The following is a 22,294-nucleotide window of genomic DNA, read 5'->3' as shown; positions in this document are numbered from 1 at the left end:
AATGCACTGTAGCCAAGCCAATGAGGTGGACACTTCAGTCGTGAGAAATAATAAAACAAGGGGCAATGTGCAGAAACTGAAAGTTGGAGAGCTGTTGGATAGGGTCCAGAGGAGGGCTAGGAAGAGACAATCAGAGGGGCTGGAGCACCTCCCCTACAAAGACAGGCTGAGGGAGCTGGGCTCGTTCAGCCTGGAGAAGAGAAGACTGCAAAGAGAACTCACTGCAGCCTTCCAGTATTTAAAAAGGAATTACAAAAAGGAGAATCAACTTTTTTTTTTTTTTCCCCAAGAGTAGACAGTGATAGAACAAGGGGAAGGTTTTAAGCTCAAGGAGGGAAGGTTTAGATTCGATGTATGGGGAAATTATTTACAGAGACAGTGGTGAGGTACTGGCAAAGGCTGCTCAGAGAGGCTCTGGATGCTCCATCGCTGCTCAAGACCAGACTGGATGGGGCCCTGGGCAACCTGCTCTACTAACAGATCTGGAGGTTGGTGGCCCTCCTGCAGCAGGGATCCCTTCCAACACAAGCTATTCTATGATTTTAAGTTCTATACTAACATAAGGAGATCTAGCCATTCTCTTCAGCCATCTGAAAGGAGGTTGCAGAGAGGTGAGTACAGGGAAATGTCCATAGGGAAACCAGTGAAAGTTTTGATGGGATATCAGTAAGAGTTTCTTCAGAGAAACTGTGGTTAGGCATTGGAACAGACTGTGAAGTAAAATGGTGGAGTCACCATTGCTTTAGACATTTGAGATGTCTGGACTAAGTGCTTAGTGGTATGGTTTAATTATGGACTTAGTAACATTATGCTGATGACTGGAGTAGACCGAATTTTTAAATCCAAATAGTTCTATTGTTATATGATTGGCAAAGGCAACAACAAAACCTTTAAACAACCATTCTCAAGTACTACAAGCTGCACTGTTTATGCACTGCAGGAGAAAGATTTGAGCACTTCGGTATAGTCTAATGGCAGGTTATCTGGTTCTAGATCACATGGTAGCTTTGAATCTTTATAGAAGTTTTGAGAAGGTTAATTTTCTCTGATTCTCAAATCCTCAGCCAGAGTGTAAAAAAAAAAAAGCAACAAAAAAACCAAATAGGCTGTCTTATTCTGTATCACTTCAAGAGCTGGTCTTTGTATTCTAGTATACCTCAAAGTGTTTTTCCTCAGCTGCTGTATGTTTTTCTTATCTGCTTTTTTGTTAAACAAGCTAGAGAACAAATACCCACGCTATGAGTAAAATTTCAAGCTTAGCTTTGCAGCAAACATACAAATGCTTAACATTCAATTTACTGAACCTTCTACAAACAATTTCATGCCTCATTTTCCAGCTCTAAGTTGCTACAATGGATATCTTTACAAAACATGAAGTAAACCTCTAGTGTTAAGTATTCATTATAAACACCCTCCTAAATTTCTTTGACCATCACAATATTTCTTTGATGTCCCAGCATTTTTACATTTCAAAGACTAAGATAACAATGTGTTTTTAAGAAGTCTGGAGGGGAATAAAAACAAAATACACATCTATAGTGCAAAGCAAAGAAACTGCAATTTCTGAGACAGTTTCAGTACATTAGTTCAATTGTCCTGACTTTTTTTGATCAGCATTGGAAAGATTTTTTTTTATTTTTTTTTCTAATTGAGCAAAACAGGTCATAGAAATTGCTGATATTAAAGTGAAACAAACAGCCATGTTATTGTACATAATCATTTTGGGTTTTTGTTGGTGTTGCAGTTTGTTTATTTTTTAAATCAATGGGATGATGACAATATGAAAAAAATCACTTCTATTGCAATTCTCCATAGAACTGATAATGAAAGAGGTTTTGCTCACTCAAGCAAGCATTATTTTTTTAACCATACAGTCCATACATTGACTTAATATGACAGGATTGGAGACCTCAAGCAAGAAGAAAACTGGGAATTTGAACAATACTAATATCCAGATTTTTCCAATAAATATGGATATTTAACTGTGCAGAAATCCACATACATGCACAGACTATCATCTGTAACTACTGCAAGAATTTTGGCTGCTCAAAACAAATTGAACCATACTTGCAAAGTGCTGTTAGGACAGAACCATGCTAAATAAATCAGATACTAGATATGAGGTGCCATCTTCCAGGTTTTGTAAGCTAAGGAATGATTTTATGAACATTCTGAGCCAATATTTTAATCTGTTAGGTTACAAGAAAGTTGACCTGAAGAAATATTGTTCCATCTGTCAGAATACACTGTGCATACTTCTTGTGGAAAATTATCTTTACAAATGCCTATTCAATTCCCTCATAATTAAATATATATATATATATATATAAATATTTTATTTTGAAAGTCATAATCATACTTAATTTCAGTGATTTTTAGTAAAATATCTAAAGTATCAGGAAGGTTTTTCTCTGTAATCTAGTGTAGAGAGAAGAATACTGAGAATTGATATTGAGAACTATAATAGATGAATGCATGAATCAGCAAAACATAACTCTTAGACATTCCTCAGTATTTAAACTATTGTATGCTCCTAGGTATACATTCTTCATCTAGGTAGTTCAGTTGGGCAGGTATCTACTTGCATATTCAGAATTATTTAATTGGGGAAAACAGTTTCCATCTTTACCCTATAATTCAAATAATTTTTAATAGTAGATTACTAACAAGGAAGACAGGAAAACAGACAAGAGAAGAGATTTGACCAAAGTTGTACCACAACAAAGCCTAAAGACAAAAACAGTAGGTATATAATTCAAAGCTATTCTTGGAGAATAGCTCGTGTCAAAAAAATTGCACATGAAACGCAGAATATCTCCCTCACAATAGTGCTGTAATAATTGTATACAGAATACACTATAGTAGCATAGACTACTTCCTTTTGAATGCTCACTCATTAGTTTTTGGATGGGTATGGACAAGGGGCAACATTGCACACCAGGATTTCTGAACTCCCAGAATCTGACAGAAGGTAAGTACAAGTAGAGATCAAGGATGCATAAGATGCATCTATTTATGGACTGGTTTACGGTTCATAATGAATTATATTTGATCAAGAGATCATTTTCCTGTTTTTCTGAGCATATTTGTATATTAAAAAATCATTATGAAAACAACTCCAGCATTTCTACAACAGTAGAACAGTTGTTTCCATCTGAAGAATTACTGCTATTATTAACCAAACTCAACTTAAGAATATGTGGTTTGATGTAGCAATTACCCCAGAGAACAGTGAGAAGAAGAAAAATGAAAAAGAACAAACTTCAAACCAAAATAAAAATCAAAAATCATATTTAAAATAATTCTTAATTGGTATGTGTAGGAAATTCCTCAGACTTAAAGATAACTATAAAACAGCAATTATTTTCTTGCAAGAGCAAGTAATTGGTTTGAGATACAAGCTTAAGACTCAGTAACCAGCATTTACCCAGCATTCCCTTAATGATGCATAAGGCTATGTTTTCCACATTTATCTAAATGATAGGTAACTGATCTATATCTGACCAAAAAGTTGAATATTGTAAGGCTGGATTTCAGATTCCAAAGATGATCTCCTTCGCTAACACCTCCAACATCCCACAAGTGATGAAGATAGATCTCCTTTAATGTCTTTCTCTCCATAAATACTTCATTATTCTATCAACCTTGTGAACAGATTTCCTTCTGTACTATTTGATTTAAAAAGAAGAAAGTGAAATAGAATAATGTCTAAAGTTCTAAATCTATTGTCTAAAGTGTCTAAATCATATTACTGGCACATTTACTCAAATCAGTTTGTCAACTATACTCTAAATTAGCTTTAATATGCATCCGATATTAATAAATCCAAATAGTACTTTCAGTGAACACTGCTGATTGATCTTGGGGAATCCACAATACAAGCACACATTGAATTATTCTATCATTCCTTAAACACAAGTCAGAATTGACCAGGGTTGACATGTTAGTTTACTCCCCGTTTCTTACAAAAACCCATTGCCACTTCTCCTATTTGGAAATAAATGGAATGTTTGGTAGCAACAGATGAAAAGCACAAATGTTTTAAAAATATGGAATATTTGCTGGTGCAAAGCAGAGAATCCCTCTCAATCAAGTTTAATTTGTGATTTCATATGTGGTTTCTTTTAAATATATTCAGACCCTTAAGAATTAGGGGTTATTTTCTTCTCAGGAATTTGAACCCATTCTTCCACCTACTCACACAAGATTAATTTCAATTAAGATTATTTTTTTTAATTAATTTGTCCAGCCTTTAGTTTTTCCCTCTCATTCCACTTAGGCTCTTGGTATATAAATCCATTCTAAATGTTTTCACAGTTACTGAGAAGGTGCAGATTCTTAGTGTCAACTCATTCACTCAACAAAATCATTCCCCTTTAATGAAACGGTTAAGAGGAGAGTGATGAACATAGTTTTGCTGATAGGGTCCAATAGCTGGGGGAGTGAGAGGTGACAGTGGTGTAATTACTAAGCCTGACATACTTTGTTCACTTTTTCTCACCTTTTTAGGCAGATGAGGTAGTCCTGTGCAATGTCAACAATTGAAATGGAAATGCAGGCAGTGTGAAGACCCATGTGAGTAATTATCAGGGGCTGCAGATCTGTGACTATTCCTAGTGAGCAGGCCCGACAAGGTGCAGATTGTTTTTTTTAATTCTCCAGTGTGAAAAGTGTCTGTCTTGCTGTTGATAGATCCAGGAGGTGGTATTAATAAACCAGTAGGAGCTAGTTCAGCTCTTGACAATGCATTATCTTCATCTGAAAAGAGAAGGAAGCCTGTTGTTGAGAAAGTCATTACTTTTGACTTCTTTCTGTTAAGGTTGAAAAATACAATACAGCTTGAAAAGTAAGAGTTTATCATGAGAGATGGCTTATATTTACAGATCTAGTTTAATGGTATTTCTATCTTTGAAATTTGGAGCAAGTACGGCTGCACTGTTTAAAAAAATGTTCAGCTAACTAGTTCTGTACATAGGCATTAAGGTTGTCTTGTTTAATTTTTTTGGACCTGTCAACTTTACAATGTCAGCTTTCTGTCGTTAGACCTGCAAATAAATTCCAGTGCAAAATACTGATGACTACTAATACTGAACTGCAATTAACGATAAGGCAGGCTTTGATTGCAGGTATAGCTAGCACTTGGTATGTTATCTATGACCTGTAAAGCATTGGTTCTTCTATTACAAGGAGCATTTGATGTTCTACATTCAAATTGTAAAGATATATGTAACAATATCACTTTTATTCCCCAATTGGATGAGTAAGCCTTGTATCAAGACTGAGTACCTGTAGACCTAAGTACTATTTTCAGTAGTATAAACCTGATTTCTCAGCCATTTAACACACTTTCATGCAGGCTCTGCTCTCTCTGCTCTGACAGTGACTTACTCCTGGAAATACTCAATAACCAGTTTCAACCAACATTTCAACCTAGCACAATTTTATTTGAACTATTTTAAACATCTCCATTCACTTTTACTTCATTAGTGCAGTAACGCTGGCAAGATGATGATGAACTTCAAGAGCGTATTTTAGGTGAAGTTAAAAAGACTACTCACGTATGATCTTATACATGTAAAGTTGCCTTTGAAAACAAAGACACCAGATACAAACTTATTGGGTGCTTCAGAAAAATTTACACCTTAATAACTATTCATTGGAAGTGACATTGTTAGTACCATTCTTGTACCATGAAGTATATAGAATTTTAAAATGTTCTTGAATTATATTTGAATAATCTTTCTGCATTCAAATTTCGATGTTCAAGTTAAGAAATTAAAATGTATATACAAGTAAAAACTTCAAGTTTTAAAAATAGTACACATAGGTCAGCATATACACACCTGCAATGCATGCCTTGAGATGATCTTATAAAAGAATTCACAAAAAGATGCAGAATGCAAGCACATACAACCAAGAGGTATTATCCAAAACCAATGTACAAATTTACTGCTATGTCACGCATGCAAAACCAATCTCACTGCAATAACACCCAGTATTAAACTTCATCCCTCAAAATTTTACACTATTGAAAGGAAATAATAGTGTTAAAGAAAAGCTAATCCTGTGATCTTTTCACATTTGTCTGCAGATGTTCTACCATTTTTATGAGAAATATTTGCCTTCCTTCTTACTCACTCAAATAGTTACTCAGCTAGACACACTGCAGTCTCCTTGAGTAAAATAAAATATCCTGTTTAATTGAATGCCTGACACTTAGGATTGAACTACTGAGGCAAGCCTGTACATGCATTACTCAGAAGCAATATTAAAAACAGACTACCAAATAGCAGAATAGAAACGTACAACAACAAAAGCAGATAATCACGATTGAGAACTTCTGATGATGGATGTGAAAGCATACGGGGAAAAAAATGCAAATGAAATCTATGCAGGAATGCAAAGAAATAAATAATCTGACACCTACAGGCTGTAATAAGATCTCCGATTGTTGGTATCACACCTGCAGACCTCTGAACTAGTATGGCAGAAATACAGTGCCATGACTCATTTACTCTAATAAACAAGTTGCTGACTGATGAGAAGTAAAGTAATTTGTACCTTCTTCTACTTAAAACTTCAGTGAGATGAACGGTAATTAGAGACCCTCTGCTGTGAGGTGGTAGCATAATCTCTCGTGAGATGCAGAGTGCCCACAGCTTTAAATTAAATGGAAAATCTTCACCTCCATGGTTATTATGGTATTTATCTGGACAAATGTTCCTTAGCATCTTGAAACACTTAGAATACAAATATGATTCATCACCAACTTCATCATTTATTCCCTGAACTTAGTGCAAAAGTCACTTAAGGAGATTAATTAGGCCTAAAGCATCATTTGTATGAGGAACATAACCAGGAATATACATGAGTTAGCAAGAAGAAATATAATAAAATTATATTTTCACATCAGTTACACAAGCCTATGAACAACTTTTTTTAAAAATACACTTCCAAATTGAGCACTACCTAGTTACAGCAGGAGTGGCCACTTGAATTTATTGTTTGTTATTCAAAGTACTGGTATAACAACATTAACTGTGGAAAGTTTATTAAAGATTTGCTGTATTCTACATATCAAATTTCCTGAGTGATACTTGTATATGATGAGCTCTGTTCAACTACTCCCATTCATTTCTTGAGTCCTTAGTGAGACTAAATGGGAATATGATCATTACAGGAAGTTACTAAGGAACTGATCACAATTTTTCGTATACAAGCGAATACTTCTCTGTATCTTAATCATCATTTTCTGGTCCTACATGTTCTGCAAGAGGTTAGAAATAATACAAGCCACCTAATCTTCCAGGGAAAGAGACAGAGCTGTTGCATAGATACTGTGAGTAAGCTGAGAGCAAGGACGTACATAAATAGATGTTAATTCAAGATGCTTAGTGTGTATTAGCCCACAAAAACTTATCTATGTATCACAATACAGAGGTGACAGAATCTAACAATATATTGCAGGCATAGGTGAAATAAGTTTGAAAATAATTCATGTGAAAAAAGATTTATTTTCATGTTCATCTCCATTGGAGATGCTCACTTTTTTTTTTAACAAAATATACACACCAACTTCAAAGCCTACCTTGATAGCCCTTACAAACCTACCATTTCTATGAATTGCATCACAGAAGTGAGAAACCACAACTGTACTGTCTGCCAATTTTGACTCTGTGATTTACACCCTTTTTAGTTACTTTCAACTTTAACGAGATGACTTCCATTTGATTTTGAATGCCCATTTTGAGACATTAAAGGTATATGGCTGTGCTGGGTGACTCACCTAGTTTGCTTATGAAACCGAATCAACACTATCTCCATCTCAGTTTCCCAGACTTAATACTTGATTTTTTTCCCCCACACTTCCAATCCAAGTTTCTTCAGTTTTTAATTTCTTCCCATTTGACTATCTTTAGAATCTCCATAATCTCTAGAAGCTCAGAAGCATTCAACTTTTGTCAATATTGATAAATATATATACATATTTTAGGAGATAATGAAAGCATTGCTGTGGTGAGTTAAGCTAGAAAACTGGAGTGTGAAGTCAGAAGAATAATTTGTTTCCTAGTATTCAGAGAAGGCAAACCAGAACCACAAAGAACAAAGTTCCAAGTTCGGCTGTAATGGAACTGCTGTTTTTCCAGGAAAGTTCACAAGATACAAAACTGTTTGGCTAACAAGTACCTTGGTCTTAATTGCCATAATCAAAAGTCTCCACTCAGGGGAAAACTACAGTGCTTTAGTTATTAAAAACAAGAATTGTAGACTTCAAATGGAAATAACCTTGTGGTCTTAAGGAATTAAGTCTTAAGATAGTGGCAGTTCAATTTCTGATACTACCACTGCTCCATTTGTCATCTTGCTTATAAGTCATTTAGAATGACGTTATTGCACCGACAACAAGTTGAGCAGAATTTAGTTGCTTAAATGCAATAACCATGGGAGAGGAAGGCATTTGTTTGGTTTGAGCTGGTTTCTACAAAAACAAGTCCTTTCAACTCTAGAACAGCTAAAATTCAAAAATCATTCCTCTGATTTTAGTACACCAGGCTCTGCTTCTGTTACCTGCCACATGCTTGAGGGATCCAGATAACCAGACCTGACTGAAAAATACAAAAGAATAAGAGTTTAAAGTGTCTAGTAACACTGAAAAGGATAACCAGAAAATTCATTTGTTCTTACTACTTTCTTTTCACAACACCATTTAAACTTGAAGCCCTGAGTCCTACTCTGTTTCTTTCCTATGAGCTGAGAAAAAAAAATGTGTACATCTTCAACAAAAGGTTCAACACTGGGGAGAAAGTCACCTGAAACATAGCATTGCAAGCACACAGAATTAAAAAATTAAGAACTTAATAATCCATGTGAAAAATGAAATTGGAATAAGTACGCATATTATTAGCTAACGGGTACTTAACAAACTTAGATAATTAATGGCTGGGAATCATTTTATACAGTAGAGAATATATACATATAAACTTTATATAGCACTTCATATGGCTGAAATTGACCAAAAAAAAACATGGAAAAGAAAACATTTGTCCCAGGATAATCACTGTAAGTGGGTTAATGCCTAAACTGTGAGAATTAGCATCCTTTACACAAGCCTAGCTCTATTTTTTTCACATTGTTGACTGCACCTATAAGTGTGTAGGCAAGACTGTGACATCCGTTTTGAAAACTTGGATAGTGATGTCAAATAAAGCTATATCTTGCTTTAAACAAGGGACAAATTACTTCCCTCTAAACTGTTTCTTATGTATAATTAGAGGACATAAACAAATAGAAATCATAGTTTATTAGAACTTCTTGGAAATCTGTATTTGCAAAAATTCTTCCAGTTTTCACATTCAACTCTGGAGTAAATGTCAAGTACGTGGTGCAAACATGAAAGATGAAAACAATTTAAAGAATTGTGTTAAAGACAGAAGAAGAAACAGTCCCAAATAGCATTCTGATCAAAGTTTCATTTATGTAGTCCTAAAAATACAGTAAGAATGGGATTTTTTAATGGTGAAATAAAATCAAATTATTTATTAAGAAACTGTGTAGATATCATGATTTCTGTAAAACTGTAATTAATTTGTGTCCAAGCTGACCTGTAACAGTCCGACTGGACTCTCCATAAATGTTCAGCAAGTGTTAATGTGAAAACATAGAAAAGTGTTTTCTATGGAGCAATTCAATTACATACATGAAAGACAAGGCACATGCAATTAGACAACTTTGCCTCTTGATCTTTGAGGTCTGTTCCAACCAAGCAATTCTATGGTCCACACTCCCATGCCAGATGCCATTTTGTCAAACTGACCCTCTGTTGTGATCTGTTGCACAAGTAATGAAATGTAATGAAATATTGTCAGGAAGGTTTAACCTCTGATCTGGTTGAGGAGCTGCAAGGTGTGGTTTAGTAAGTTGTGGTAGCAGTGGTAATGGGAAGATGGTTGGACTAGATGATCTTGTACGTCCTCTCCAACCTTGTGATTCTATGATTCTCTACTGCTACGTCACCAACATCCACCTCTGATGCTTTGGGTCGATGCGATAAAATAGGAGGCATTGCTTTCAGAGCACCTCTAGCGTATCTGCACAATAACCAAGCTGCTACTTTGAATAGGTTCACTGAAATTTCTCTGCTTTTTGCTTTTTTCAGATATTCCTTGCTAAAGTACATTAACTTAGGATTTAGATTCTGCAAATCTAACAGTTTTTGCTTTTTTCTTCTTCCTCAGCAATAAAAAAGCAACAAAAAAAAGCATAAATGTTGCATTGTATTACGCAAAATTTAATTCTATGATTATGTTTCCTTTACAGAAAAAGTGATACAATAGCTCTTGTACATGGACACATTATTCATCTCTTTTAATTAGATGCTAATTAACAACTCATTGGCTTTAATCATATCAGTCTGGTAATACTATTGATGCCACAGAGAATAACAATCAATTTACAAGAAATCAACGTGGCACGTGTTGACATAGGAACACATCCAGCCGTAATTCACTCTGTGTAAATATATCCACCCATACTTGGATTCTGAACAATGTAGAAGAGATGCTAACTTAGTTGATGGGTGGAGGAGTGAACTAATGGGTATAAAGTATTTTTTTCTCTGGAATAGCCTATGTTTATCTTAGTTATAGCTTTTGATTTTTTTGCTTGTTTGTTTTAAAAGATGCTAAAGCACCCAGTAGGTTACTCCTCCAGACATAGTAGCTTTTCAGAGTGTGCATACAAAGCTACAATTTTTCTATTTCAATCTATGAGTTTGTTGCTTTCTGTCTTAGTTTCAGCTGGGATGGAATTGTTTTCTCCAGAGTGTCTGGTATGATATTATACTTTGGTTCTATGAGAAAAACAATGTTGATAACACACCAGTGTTCATAGTTGCTGCTAAACAGCTGTATGGGAACTGTTAAATCACAGCCTGAACCTCTGACTGATCACATGAGGCAAGCAATGGATTAGCTGTGTGAGCACAGGTGAAGGCAATTCACCTGTGCGACTGGAAGGATGAAGCCTGGCTCCACCTCTCCTAGACCCCATTTAAGGGCTGGCTGCCACTAGGGAAGGATCTCTCTCTGGAGATCACTCCTCTTGGAGTCTTCTTCTGTGAACCTAGGACACTGGCAAGCTTTTCCATTCATTTCTGATTATCCCTCTCCAATGTGATAATCTTTCCAGCTATACAGTAAGGACCTGCCTAACTTCTCTGTATACTTGGTGATTATATGTCTGTATATTCATTGATTACGTACAGAACTGAGGCCATTCTCAGAGAAGGTCCTAAAGAGCTGAGAGTGGACTGAATTAGGACTGCTGACTTAAACTGGCCAAGGGTTATTCTGTACCATATAACATCATGAAGAAGGAGTTTTGATGGGGATGGGAGTTCATCTGTCTCTCTTCTGCTATTTGGGGGCATTGGTCAGTGGAGTAGTGAGCATCACTTGTTACACATGTATATATATAATTTATAAACATGTATGTCATAGCTATTATCCACTTCTTTCCTTGTACCTTAATAGCTTTCATCTCAACCCATCAGTTCTGCTTTTATTTTTTGTTTGTTCCTTTGTTATTCTCTTTTTATCTCACTGAGAAGGAGGGGAATGAGCAAACCACTGTGGTGCTCAGCCACCTGCTGAGTTAAACCACATCTTCCACAGAGGAAGATAAAGGAGGATCTTTGACCTCATGTTCCTAAAATCAATGCAGATATAACTGTGTTCAGCAGCAATCTGATACCAAGATTGTGCAATATTTTTATGAGTTATGGAAATTGAAACATCAGGAACCATGGGCTAGATCTAAAGAAGTTGTTATGAAAAAAACTCCTAGGTGTTTAAGACCAAAGTTACTGGACATCAACAGAATCCCTTCTCAGTCATTAAAACACAGATGTTGTTTTAATGGTGTCCCATTATTCATCATTCTTTTAAAAAAAAAGGTAGATTCTCATCACTTCTTCTCTAGCTAGGTAAGGCTTCTCAATGATTTAGAACAAATAATATAATTCAGCTAACAAATATACTAATGTAATTTTCCCTGCCATCTAGTTTTGACTTTTTCTTTTTTTTTGCAATTGTAATTCCAACGGTTTATTTCAATGCAGAAAACTTTCACCTCTGTGAAAAAAGATTTACTTTTTCCTCACATACTAATATAAGCCTCCACTGAGTTACACGCAACAAAATGAATTTTAAGCAGCCAGAATCAGACTTCAGAAGCTACCATGTCAAAAATAATTTACTGTTCCCTATTTTACAAGGCCCAAACCATTGAAGGCAGCCTGCATTCTGTTGGAAGAATCTACAGTTTACAGTAAAACAAATTCTCTGTTCTTTGTACATTCCTTGTGTCACAGAACTATCTAGATCAATCTATGCCTGTGACAGGGGGGCAGTAGGTCCATGGGCACCCTGGCCCCAAAAATGAAAAGGGAGAAGGGAAGAGTAGGGAGATGGGAGCTGGGGTCAAAGGAAAAAACCCAGGAGTAACAATCTAAGGAGAAAAACTTATTTTACTGACTATGATATCGGAATACAAGGTAACACAATATAATGAAGTCTAATTGAAATTCAGGCTAAGAAACCAAATAAAATATGAGAGAGTTTTCTGAAACCAAAAAGTCTACTTTGAACTGAAGGTACATGGCTTGGAAGCACACCCACACTCTCTGCCAGGCAGAGCAAGGGAGAACCAGAAGCTCCTGTCCGAGAGCAAGATCTCGTGGCCTTTGTGACACATCTTCCTCTCCAACTGTGATGTCCCCTGGGACATGTAGTTGTTCTTTTCGTTGAGAACCAGGTATCTGGAAAGTTATCAATCCACAGAACTGGAGCATTAATTCTTCAACTACCTGTGCTCCACATGATGTCATGATGTGGAATACCAACAGCAAAATTACAAAACCATGACACCTTGCAAAATTACTTCCACCTTAATTAATAAATTTATTTCTGTGTCTGCTCTCTTCTTTACTAAGTAGGAACTTCAGAGATTTACCACAAAAGACAGCTGCTCCTACAATTGGAATTTTACCAATCACTTCTGCTATTCCATACTTCATTTTCATTACTATACTGCATGACTATACTATTGTCTTCACTGGGATTACGTATTAAAACAGAAATACATGAAAATTACACCAGGTGAAATTTTGTATTCGTTTTCCTGTCCTAAACAACAGGAAGGAAGTTAGCAGCACTCTTAATAAATTGAGCATCTATTCGCATGTGTGTCCTAAACATCAGATTTCTAATACACTTAAAAGAACTCAAACACCTGTATTAGGGTTCCATACAGGAAATCATTCAGGCTGGATGTTGCTCTGGGCAGCCTGGTCTGGAGGCAGGTGACCCTGCACACAGCAGGGGGTTTGAAACTAGACAATTTTCAACCCAGGCCATTCTATGATTCTATGACCACCATTATACATAAATTTAATAGTTTACACACAGGACTGATTGTCATGCAAATGAACGGACAGACAAATACTTGCATATAATTTGCTTCATAACCAAATTTGGTAAGTATGTTGTGGTTTGTCAGAATTAAAAACAATCATGAACTTTACATAAAAATATACTTTACATATTAAAATGTGGTATTGTAAGAAAATAGTGAATTGTGAATCGTTCTTTCTGCTGAAACAGAGAACATAACTGGTTTACGGGAACATATATTTTTAGATAGACAACTGTCTTATGTAGATACACTATATATGTTCCCAGCAATTTGGCCATGGTTAAAGGGTATTTATATTCTGATGTGGCTAAAATTGAACATGTCAACACTAATGCATTTTTCTAGGAGAATCACTACTTTCACCATAATTTCCATGGAAAATTTGTGTGCACATGCAGTAATAGACACATTTATAACATCAAAAGGATTCAATTTTCTTTTCAATCATACTACAGTATGAATAGCTTTTCCTATTGAATTTAACAATAAGGCACATTACCACAATCTAAAGGATGGGGTACTTCTGCTTGCTCATATGAAATTATGTCAAACAATATATAATATATCTCACAATAGTTCTGGGTTAACTGCTCCTTTATATAGGTTTATTTCTAATACATTTGTGTCAGCAGATTTTAATTATTATTATTTAAATTTGTAAAATCAGCATTTCAAAGTCCACTTAACTCTCTACAATATTAACAGAGTATTTAAATATTATTTAAAGGTATTCAGTGACTTTGAATTAAGAAAAGAGAAAGATGCCTACTCAGATGCATTTTCTTTACACTGATAGTCACTACACCTACTCACACACGTTATCTCTACCACATGAGAGACAAAAAGGTTTTATCTACGAATCGTCTCAATCCTACATGCCTTATGCATGACAAGAACACCAAACCAAAAAACTAAACACATTGAGCCCTAAAATACATTTTGTTTCAATTACACACTTACTTTGCCGTCATGAAAGGATTCTTTCAAAGTCTTTTCCAGTCAGTGAAAAGATTCAGCCTTGTGGGAGTCTAACACTTACAGTCTAAACTGCCAGAAAGTGCTATCTTGTACATTTAAAGGTTGGACATGTTAAGGCAACACCGTGATTTTCTCTAGTAATTAAAAATGATAATTGGCATGTTTTAAATATTCATATTTAGGCTTTATTTTATAAGCCATATGAGACAGAACATATAATAGGACAGGAGATTTCTTAGAAATAAGCCTCTTCTGCAGTGTTAATCATGCCCAACAAGCAACCGGCATTTGGAAATCAAGCAGCTAAGGAACATATTCTACCTATAAAGATTAAGTGGAGAATCACAGAGACCTGATTAGGCATAATTCCTCTTTCCATTTTCCTACTTATGAGTAAAAACTGGCCTATGTAATCTGGTGCTATCTGCAGTCCTCTACATTGGTGCTTCATTCTTTAGTAAAGCTGAGCTCTTCTCCAAAGGGATTAAGCAAAAAAAAATTGCAAAAGGAGCACAACATTTTGCAGCTGTGAAAAATCCCAGATTTCACACATTTACAGAGCTATTTTTATGAATTACAGGTTTTTGTGGGATTTTTCCTGTTTTTTTGAAATTATTTTTCATGCACTAGGAGGCCATTATTCAGCAGTTTCTTCAGGCTTCCATTATCACCTTCCCATAAAATAGCAGTATTCAACATGAATTCCTTAACTAAAACTAACAAAGTGCTCTTACAGTTAATATATAACGTGGTCTCCCAGCCCTCACCCTGCCTATCACTGCAGTCTTCCAAAATTATACTAGAGTGAATCTGGAGAGGGACAATGGAGAAATACATTCTCTAATCTCGAGCCCAGGGAGGCCTTAAAGAACTCTTCTAACTGCTGCTCTTTGTTAGGGAGATTGAGCTATGAACCAGTTTGCACAGAAATTCTCTAACTACAGCAAGTGTTGCACCAGTATTTTCTCCTTATTCTCACCGATCCATTCCTTACCAGTATCCTACTAGCCTGTCCATGCAGCCCATCCCTTGCAGCATTCAACTTCTAACACTTCAATTTCAGCAGGTATCTCAAGATATCATCTCAAGTTTCGCATGTCTGTAAGAGATCATTATTTTGCATCATCATTGTCTCAAAGCTTGCTGAGGACACAGACAGACAAGTTCAGGCAAGTCCTGGTCAGGGGTTGAGCGATCTTTTGTCTGGAGAAGTTTGATGGACAAGGCCTGGGCAAGGATTGTGAAATCTTTTGGCCGAGGGTCACAGATGGACAAGGCCGGGGCAACGAGAGAGAGATAGATGGCCATCTCAGGAAGTACTCGCATGACTCCTGCTCAAGTGCCCAGGGATGTCACGTAGGCAGGAGGAGAAGTAGGATAAAAGAGGAATCAAAAGCCATGAGGATGGGTTTCTGCCATCAGATTCCTCACTACGGAATGCCTGCATGCTGACGAACTCTCCTGGGCCTGCTACCTGAGTCCTGCTGCTTCCCCTCCTGGGGGGACTGGCTCTGCGACTTCTTCCTGCTGCCTGCTTGCTGCCTTCCACACTGCTGCTCTCCCCCCCCGCTGCTGCTTCTGCCTCGGACCTTTGAAACGTCGTGCAACAGGACGCCGCTGGATCCTGGTGCTGACTATCCCCGCTTCACGGCATTCTTGCTTTTTTTCCTATCTTTTCTATCACCCTCTTCCCTTCCCTGTCTCCCTAATTAAGACTTATAATAAACTGGTTGGACTAACATATGAACCGTTGTTTCTTAATCTCACGCCGGGTATACAGATATTAAAAGAACCTCCTCTCCCTCCTATCAATTGGAGCGAGACAACGTCCAATCTGTCACTATTAGAAGGGCAAATGGAAGCAGGGGGGACAGATCACAGTAACACAGTCAGGTCTGTGGTGCATATCTCTAGGATTCACCTCAGCAGCCAGTTAACTTTTAGCCAAGCACTTCAGTAGCAGAAAGCCTGGAGACTGAACTCTGTGAGACACTCAACTGAATTTCTGCTCAGCTGACATTGGTAATCTTAGCGCAGGTTATAGCTTAGCCATTATCTCCATTTCACGCTGGTATTTGTTATTTGGAACACTGCTAGTTCTAAGATTGAATCAGATTACTTAAATATCCACTGCTCCTTACAGCACCAAAGATTACAAATGACAGTTCTGATGGCTAATTAAATTACTTACAGAGCAAAAGCAAAACAAAAGCACCATATTCCTTACTGAAAATATAACTAGAAAGATGCTGTTAAACACTGAAGAATAATACCAACATTTACAATGTAAAATACCTATAACAGTGTCTTTTTTTTTTTTTCTTTTTAAATGTTCCTTGTAGAGTTGTAACAGTTGGTACTGTGAAAAATCTATTTCCCTATAATTGTGGTATGTTAAGATTCATAAAACAAGAAAGAAAACAGAGTCTAATGCTAGATATTGCTATATTCCTAAAGATAACTGGAGGTCTATTTCTCAAAAGCAGGAAGAGAAGAGGTACAAAGAGAGAATAAAGAAGGGACCAACAAAATAAAGTCATTTTATAGCAGAACTTACTGTTCCAACAAGTTGCAGTGAATACCTAATAAGGGAAATAAACTCATTTCACTCCTGAATACAACAGAATTGCAGAAAAACAACAAAAGCAGAAGCTAAAGGGAACAGCCTTAAATGAGTTTCAATCTCATAAATAACATTGGTTCTTCAGATTAATCAGTTGAATCTGAACTCATTAAATACCTAACTTCTGCAGGAATCCTTTTCACTGCCAAATTACATTAACATGATTTTTCTTTTTTAAGATTTATTTTAGCAAGTAGGAAAAAATCTGAAAACAAAATGAATTGAAAAAAGGGAAATAATATTTCCTCATGCTTGTATTCTTTATGATGCTCTATTCAGTATGATGCTACACCATATACAATTCCTTTACTTGTTTGTTACTAGAACCACTTCAATTACATAGTACTCCGAAACAACAGCACTGTCACCACTTTCACTGATCACGAGCCTCGTAAATAAGCATCAGTTAATAAGCTTTGCCAGGATGATGGCAAAGGACGAGGGGAAATGGCCTCAAGTTACACCAGGGTAAATTTAGGTTAGATATCAGGAAAAACTTCTTCACAGAAAGGATTGTTAAACATTGGAGAGGTGGAGGTGGTTAAGTCACCATCCCTGGATTGCATTTTCCAACCTGAGCAATTCTATGATTGTCCAAAAGAACTTTGATCACCTGATCATCTACCAAGCACAGATTCTGCAAACATTTTTTCCAGCAGCTAAAGGCAAAAGGTGTTGTCACAGCCAAATCTAGATAAATCAGCATATTGTACTAAATTAAGCATATAAATAATGCTTGTACAACCCCAGATCTTTACTCCATCACTTTTTATGTATAAGTCCTATCAAATAGTAAAAGAGAAACAACATAGCAAGGGGAAAGAGAAAGGAACACACACAGGCTATGTCTTACCTACAAGCAATTGTATTTGCTAAACATGGAATTGATGAAGTGGTAGTATTTGGGAATTGTCAATATATAATAGAGACTGCTGGTGACTGCTCACTGTGCAAATCTTTATTTTTTCACAACTAGAGGAGCTAATGGCACTTTCATTGGGTTACTGTAAACCTGCTTCCTAAGAGGCCTGAGTGTGTGTATATATATAAATTTATATATAAAAATTGTGTGTATATTTATATATTTTTACATATATGTATATTTGGATAGAAATAAGGACAGTAAGGCAGGAAAAGAATTGTTCAGCCCAAGTCCCACGTTAATCATAAGTGAAGACTTGAGGCTTCAAGAAATTCAGAATCTCTTAAGAAAATAAATTTAATCTAGAGAGAATTTGCAGCAGTCAAAATGATAGACTGTTTTTCTTCAGTTGAAATAAGATATTTCTTTTGTCAGATAGTTGACAGTGATATTTGTCTGCAACAGAACCATTTTTTGCTTTCTCTCTAACACAAGGTTGCACTCACCTGTACGTATTACTGAGATGATGCATGTAAAATAAACATTTCTTATATACGTGTGTGCATAGTGTATTTGTTTTGTCTTTCCATCCTTAAAATACATCTTGAACCTAATACATATCCCTTCAAGAAAATTAGAATAGGAGCATAGTCTAGAATCAGATAGTCTTTCTTGTTTGACTGCCAGTAGTTGATGTAGGATGCAGAATTCTAACAAGAAATAGAATAAAATGTAAAACTGCTTAAACATGTAAGGCACAATTTTCTTTTTCACAAGAGAGTTATCTTATGGAAAATGAGAAGGAACTAATAAAAAAAAAAATCACAGTTGAGTGATGCAAGAGAGTTGAGATATTTTTTTATTCATTGGAAGTTCCACTGCAGAGAAATCAAAAAGCTCTATTTTTTTTTTTTATTTAATTTGGAAGTTCTTACAGTATAATCCTGGGAAAGGCCAGTTGCTAGCTGCTGACTCTGCAAGTCTCCCCTCACCCTGTTGGTCAGAGAGTGATCAATGAAATTGACAAATGGCACTGAATGCTGAGTCAGCTCTACAGAGGTTTAGCTTACTGAAATTTGCACACTGAAGAGTCAAAGCTTGAAAGACAGGAATAAAACCCACTGACTCAGAGTTGTCTATGGAGAAGGAAGGAAAAAACAACAAGAAGTCGGCAAAGGACACAAAGGGGCAAATGGATGGGTGGGGAAGTGCAAAGCTTTTTATTGTTCATAATTTATGGTCTGTTAAAATTGTTGAAGCAGGTGAAGATTAGGTTCAGCACAAAGACAGAAGCATTAAGAGGATGGAGGAATAAAGCAAAGCATTAGAACTGCTTACTTGTGGAGTTCTCCTCAAAGGAGAGACTATGACAAAGGACATAACTTTGTTCTGCTCCTGGACAGCTTTGCTGCAAATAGTCTTTACAAACTTCTAAACTGGTAGGAGCAGAAGATCTGGCTTAAGTATTGGATATATAACCTAAACTCAAGATTCCCTAAGAACTGAGAGCAGTTAGTCCAGCTTCATCTTAGAACTTTGAGCTGATGATCCAAAGTAAATTTGTCAGTTTAGGAAGCAGAGACTGTGTTGGCAGCAAACAAGGAAAAGGAACATCACCATGATTAACTGTGCTATCAGTGCTTTGGTTTTGCTGGTAGCTTGCAATGAGAAACAATGTATTTTGCCCCTTCTGTTTCAAAGAGTCTTTTTCCACTTACCTTTCATTTAGTCACAAAATATTCTGCTTTTCTTATTACATTTTTCCTACAACTTTTAATTTATCCTATCGCTAAATGATAGAAATGAAAACCTCCTTCATAACATTTGTCATTTTTAATGCATTTTTCATAACTCCGGGTGAGTTATACCTTTTATCGTGCTCTGCTCTTGTTAGTGGAGTTCTAAATAAAGTGCCTGCAAAAACCCTTGTAAGCCTTACAATTTTGTCTAGCTTTTCCAGCAACTTGGTTTACATTATCAGAGTTACCTTTACCATTCATTAGGAAACAAGAAGTCCGAAATCCTCTCACCTAAAGCTAGTCACATAAGCAAACTCTCAAGCAACATAGAAATGTCCCAAAAAATGTCTTCAACCTTTTTTTAAAATGTCTTCACAAAGGATTAAATGATGCTCTCTTTCAGCAAAACACAGTATTCTAGTCCTCAGAGAGCTAACTGAACTCAAGGCAGCCAAGATCACATATCTCTATGTTCCAAGACAACTGAAATTTTAGAAGTCATAACTTCCTATTTTATTTTTTAAGATAAGCATCCCATCAATCCCTGAGATTACATTTGCTTACAGCAGCCCTTTTAAAAATCATCTCATACTTTCCTGAGAATAGCAAGAGTGGTGATCAATTGAGTTAGAAAGATGCCTGCCATAATTTTAGATAAATTACCTCAGCTCCATTCAGTTACTGCAACGCATACACTCACAATCCCAAATACATCAAACTAAGTTCTCAAATGGGCTTTAGGCTCAGCATGACTATCAGATAGCTCTGTCATAACAGTTTATATAACTAAAAATAATTCTAAATCTGTGCCTTGTTTTGCTTTGAAACACAGTTGGTGATAGAATTTCAGCATATTTTTTGATGTTTAGAACAGAAATTTTTAAAAACCAAACGTTAACAGTTTGAGGCAGTTTACATTCATGAAGTGGTCTGTGCATTACAAAGACAGTTTGCAGAGAAAAATGTCGAAGTCATCTTAGCAATAGTTTTCCTTTCAGGTCAAATACACTTCTCTAGAAGCTGCCAGAAGCTTCAGACAGTAGCTTGGAATTTTAAACCCAGAAAACAAATATCAAAAGAAACATTCAGATTGTTGGAGTAGATTGAAAGCTTAAAAAATTTACTTTTATAAGATGACTTAACCATGTATCCACTTATAAAACATCATACCTAGTCTGTTTCCACCACTAGCCAGGAAAAAAAAAAATCTTAGTAATAACAATCCTCTTTGAAAGTATATTTGGAGAAAAGGAACACAAATGATTATAGTAGGGGTAACATCAAAGACAAGCACGAAGGATGCTTTGCACCATGATGATGTGTTTAAATAGTAACATATTCCAAAAATGTGTGCTCAGAATATTGAAGTGGTAACCAACAGTATGGAAATACACAATGCAATTTGTAGTGCTCTATGTCAAAATTCATTTATGATAGCTGATCTTATGGCGTTGCTCACACTTAGTTTCTCTTAATTGCAGTGCAGCAGCCAAAAAAAAAAAAATCTACTTTCAAGGTGGTTTAACAACAATATAAAAAGCACTTAAATAGTACTTCAGATCTGGATATGTTAAGATTTGATGTAGAGGAAAAAAAAATTAAGCAGTATTAAGACTTTTCCAGCTAGAAATATGCAAAGACTCTTTTCATGTTACAGCCCCCCCCACTTCCCCTTAAAGCTGTGATGCACACTGAAATTACAAAATCCAATGAATCACGTTACCTCCCTCAGAAAAAAAAATCATGCAAAGGATAAAAGGAAGCCTCACCACACTCTTAACTGTCTGCTTAGAGTCCAGTCCTAATAACAAGACAACCAAGGAGTTGACGTGAAGTGTTCTGTTCAAATTATACCCAACCAGAAGGAAGACTGTGTTGTTTTAGTCTCATTTTTTTCCTCCAACAATCACGTTTTTTCTTAGTTTCATCTTCCTCCCAAATAAAAAAAAAAAAAAATCACTAGAGTAAAAAAAAAATCCAATGTTTATCTATCTCAAGATAGCCTTTTATAACAGCCTCTATTCTTCCCACTCCCTCATTGAAGAGGCTACAACAGTAACATTTTGTATTAATCTAGAAATTAAGTCTAGATGTTTTATAGAAAATACCCTCTTTTCTTTCCTTCCTGTTTTGGTCTTTTTATTTTTTTCCATGAATCTTATGTCATTAAAAATGTCTTCTAAAGTTCTCACATGCAAGAAAAAAAATTGAATACTTCTGTTAAAGGTTGTGTGACAAAATGTATATTAAGTTGCGTCCCCAGTGATATTCAATCATTGCACTTGATTTTTATTAGTTTTCAAGCTTAGGTTGATATGTTTCTGATTAACAAAGCACCTGTTCTGCATCACAAAACAACTGAAGAATACCCTTCTAATGCTAATGAATTGTGTCCAAGAGTTAATTACTCTGTGACCTTCGATCACATTTGCGTTTTAGGACTAGAAGCACATATTTTAAACTTGAAGAAGTTTAGAAGTGACAGTGTACCATTAAAATAATACATATGACACAGTGTGTGTTCATATTGTACTACACAATTCAGAGTCTGATAAGAAGAGGAAAAAATAATCAATAAAACAAAGTTTCATAATAATCCAACATACAAGCATACAGAAT

The 22,294-nt window shown here is 35.9% G+C and overlaps 1 long non-coding RNA gene across 5 annotated transcripts in view; it reads right to left on the bottom strand.

The window, feature by feature from the left end:
- The window catches only part of LOC149917743 (uncharacterized), a 310,433-nt gene that overhangs the window by 155,630 nt on the left and 132,509 nt on the right, over positions 1-22,294 (bottom strand). For all 5 annotated transcript variants that reach the window (XR_016466710.1, XR_016466711.1, XR_016466712.1 and 2 more), the window contains one exon: positions 4,502-4,758. This is a non-coding gene — a long non-coding RNA (uncharacterized LOC149917743). The remainder of the gene's footprint in view (positions 1-4,501; positions 4,759-22,294) is intronic.

Source organism: Phasianus colchicus, chromosome 5 (genome assembly GCF_987193195.1).
Source record: "Phasianus colchicus chromosome 5, bPhaCol1.hap1.1, whole genome shotgun sequence".
NCBI lineage: Eukaryota > Metazoa > Chordata > Aves > Galliformes > Phasianidae > Phasianus > Phasianus colchicus.
The sequence above is the reverse complement of the archived record's forward strand: the minus strand, read 5'-3'. Positions and strand labels throughout refer to the sequence as shown.